This window comes from Pteropus alecto, unplaced genomic scaffold (assembly GCF_000325575.1).
Source record: "Pteropus alecto unplaced genomic scaffold, ASM32557v1 scaffold97, whole genome shotgun sequence".
Classification (NCBI taxonomy): Eukaryota; Metazoa; Chordata; class Mammalia; order Chiroptera; family Pteropodidae; genus Pteropus; species Pteropus alecto.
In genome coordinates, this window is record NW_006439713.1 from 1,019,720 (window position 1) to 1,023,662 (window position 3,943).

Sequence of the window (3,943 nt, forward strand, 5' to 3'; positions counted from 1 at the left end):
CGCCCGGACGCGGAGCGCGCCCCTGTGCCTCGTGTCCCCTGGAAGACCCGTGGCTCCGTCTCCACCGCCCGCCGCGGAGCGCGGCCCCCTTCGCTGGCCACACGCTTCTCTGCTGGGCCGCGCGGGTGGTTCCCCACTTGAGAAAGACTTGGTGCGACGTCGGCGGCCGGAGGCGGCGGGGAACGGGTGGCTTCGGACCAGCGGCGCTGGAGACCCCAGAGCAGAGCCCTCTGCTGGCCCGAGTCCCCGAGATCTTGTAACGGGTTCGCTTATCGTCCAGACCAGCTGTTGGGAACCAGTTCAGTAGCCCACCGCAAATGATCATACCTCTGACCCTGGCAGAGCCACCCCCTCCTCCTGCGTCCCAGCCCTTCCGCCACTTGCTAGGTGCCCCAGCCGCGGGCCGCGCGGTTCTGGAGAGTGCCACTGCAGCCGCACGTTTGGGGCTGGGCTGTGTCTACGGGCAGATTCTGCGGCGGGACGGCCCAGCAGTGGGATATGGGGGAGCCGCCCTCTGACCCCGCGCTGTACTGCGGCCCGACCCGGGGTCTTCGCCTCCAGCATCTCAGGGCGTCGGTGCATCAGCATAGCCCAGGGCTTGCTCACGATGAGGGCCCTGAGTCATCAGCGGGGGGCCTGCCTTATGTTCTTCCTGCCTTGCTTAAGAAGACGAAGTGGGTTGATTCAGTTTAGACAAAGATGTCTCGTTGATAAATTATTTTTTAAAAAATTGTTTCCCTCTGATACTTGGAGTAAAACCCTCATTCATTTCTAATGACCAGTAGTTATCACACTGGAATATAAACGCCCTAAATGTTGATGTTAAAAAGAAAGATTTGGGGCTTTGGTTTACTTAACTCATTCTTTTAATGAAATTAAATGTATAGTGTGCTGCATTCTGTGGAAATAAAAGTCGATAAGGATATAACCCTGGCCCTTGAGGAATTTACATTGTTTATGGCATTGGATATTAGTTGTGTAACAAAGAGGGGCTGAATATTTGAGGGAGTCTCTGGGTGAGGAGGAGGTGACTGAAGGGACGATCTTAGTTGTCCCCAAAGCCATTGGCAATGGGAGAGTAGATCTAGAGCTGTTTACGAGCGAGGTCTGCTGGGTGGTGGTGACTAGCTGGAAAGGAAAGAGAAGAGGTCTCTGGTCTGGGACACCTGGTGGTTGGCAGCACACCGAACCCAATGGGGAACATGGGAGGACAAGCAGATGTGGGGTAAGGTCAAGAGGCTGTGGCTCACACCTACTATCCTGGATGTGTGGGATGTCCTGTGGAGGAAGTCTTCACTGGGCACCTGAGAGGCTGAAGTCCCAAGGAGAGATCCAAGCAGAGACACAGAGTTGTCATCCAATCGTATTTAAAGCCACAAGAGCTCATCCAGAGAGAAAAAAGCAAGCTGCTACATGCTGTGCTCTGCAACAGGCTGGAGCAATAAAGCCGAGCAAGTCCAGGTCTCAAGCCTTGAGTGTGATGATTTCTCTCTCTGCTCAGTAGATACCTGCCAGGCCTTGCGCTCAGCATTAGGGATACACAGGTGAAAACAAGGATTTTCCCTTTTAGGGACTCTCGTGAAGGAGGCACATATGAAAGCATGTCACTAAAAGAGTTGTGTTATTAAGGAGAGATGAAGTATAAAGGTAGTTTAGATGACCGAGCTACTGGCTAAGGGCAAATTACTACAGCTTTATAGAGACAGCTGGACCTTTCCGTAGAAGTTGGCCGAGGAAAGTAAAGGTAAGAAAGATATCTTAGGTGATGGAAATCAGGCGTGCAGGTTTATAGGGTGGATAGTAAGGAGTGCCCCAGAAAGGTGGAGAGATGAACTGCAACCAAGTAAGAAAAGTCTTGTATGCCAGTCCAGCTTTTGGATTTTGTCTAGGAAGTAATAGGAAAATCAGTAATCTGAGGCGGGGCAGTGACGGGGCCAGCTTTATTTTTTTTATTTTCATTTATTTTTTAGGCGAAGCAACCCTTGGTTGACCTCACAGATTGCAAGGACCTTGTCAGCTTACAATCCCTTATTTTTTTATTATTTTTTATTTTTTACGCCTACAATACCTGGTCTTCCTAGGTGGTCTCCCATCCAAGGACTAACCAGGCCCGACCCTGCTTAGCTTCCGAGATCAGACGGGATCGGGCTTGTTCAGGGTGGCATGGCCATAGACAGGGCCGGTTTTAAGTTAGGAGAACAAATGGCTTAATTTCCACTCCTGGATTTAATAGTGTCAGAGTACAGAAAAGTCAATAAATATTTATTGTTTTGCAAGGTACTATGTTGAGCATCGTGAAGAGTGTCAAAGATATTAAATAGATTTTGATTCCTTAAGTTCCATTAGGGAGACAGAGGAGTAACAGGACAAGGCACTGAGCAGACAGTACGCAAAAGGTGCCGCACTCCGTGATACAGGCGCTGGAAGGCGATGTTCGTTGTACACTGAACTAGTTGGGGAAGGGGTATTTTCTCGCGCCGCCATAGCAAAGTGCCATGGACTAGGGGGCTTAAACAACAGAAATTTATTTTTTCACAGTTCTGGAGCCTGGACTTCCAAAATCAAGGTGTTGGCGGGCTTGATTGCTCTTGAGGCTTCTCTTTGGCATGTAGACGGTTGTCTTCTCTCTGTCTTCACACGGTCGTCTCTGTGTGTGAGTGTCCTGATCGCCACTTGTTATAAAGACACTAGTCAGGTTGGAGTAGGGCCCAAAGGCCTCATTTTAATGTAATTCCCTCTTTAAAGACTTTATCTCCAGATACACTTCACATTCTCAGGAAGGGGGGGTTAGGACTTCAGCATATGAATTTGGTGGGGGACACAGTGCAGCCCATGACAGAAGGCTTCCTGGAGGAATTGGAACTTGAGCTGAGCTTTTAAAGACGCTTAGTGTTGAGGTGAGTGGAGTGCTAAGGAGAAATTAGATGAGGTCTAGAACGTTCCATGTTGGGTGACAGAAGCAGCAAGACGTGCGGGTTGTGCCTCAGAGACCAAGCTTCTGAAGCAGGAAGTTGCCAGGGGAAAGCTAAGGGAAAGACCATCCTAATAGTTTGAAAGCAGATTTACGGAACCTTGGAGTCCATGTTTTTAAATTTTTGCATTTGAGCCTGATGGAGAACCATTGTTTTTATTGTTTTGTTTTTAAACGGTCGAGGCTGGCTCTCTCACGCAGGTCTTCAGTCTCAGCTAAAATGTCACATTGAGGCATTTCGGGCAGCCCCCTCCCCAAAGCCCTGGCCGCCCCGCTCGTGGCACCCTGTTTATTTCCTTTACAGCACTTAGCACGATCTCCAGTCGTCTTTTTTATTTGTGTCCTTGTTTATCATCTTTTTTACGTTGCTAGGAAGCGGGGGCCTCGTCAGTTTTGTACACTCTTGTATTTCAGATACGTCTTACTATGCCTTGCACATTTAATAGAGCTCAATAAATAAGCTGAATGAATAATAATAATACTTAATGCGTGCATCGCTGAGTGATCAAGTCCTCGCTTAAGGAAGCTCGGTGCAGCGGCAGTATCGCCGAGGGTGGGCTCGGAGGACGCGACGGGAAGAACGCTCGCCACTTGGGACTGCGTTAGGGTCGTTTGATAACGAGAGCAGATACAGACTGGTCAGCCTGGCTAGAAAAGGGATTTGTTGGAGAGCTGTAGGGTTGCTCTTGCGCTTTAAGGAAGAAGTAAAGACTTGGGCCAGGCAGGACAACAGCCGTGGCCACTGCGGGAACCTCAGTGGCGGGGCACTGGCAGGCTCCCCGCACTCACTGCAGCCTCTGTTCTTCTCAGGCCCGTGTTCCAGAGAGAAGGTTTCCACGGGGCTCAGCTTTGGTCATGACCCTACCCCTGAGCCATCAGACTGGACTCGGAGACGAGGGCGGTGCTGCCAAAAGTGGCCTCCTGCAGCAGGAGCGGGTGCCGCGGGGGCAGCCAGGACCAGGGCGGCTGTGG

At 50.6% G+C, this 3,943-nt stretch overlaps 1 protein-coding gene and 1 pseudogene across 1 annotated transcript in view; one reads left to right on the forward strand and one right to left on the reverse strand.

The window, feature by feature from the left end:
- ZBTB21 (zinc finger and BTB domain containing 21) overlaps positions 1–3,943 on the forward strand; it is a 19,293-nt gene that overhangs the window by 821 nt on the left and 14,529 nt on the right. The gene's annotated exons all lie outside the window — the stretch shown is intronic.
- LOC112483792 lies at positions 2,057–2,175 on the reverse strand (annotated as a pseudogene).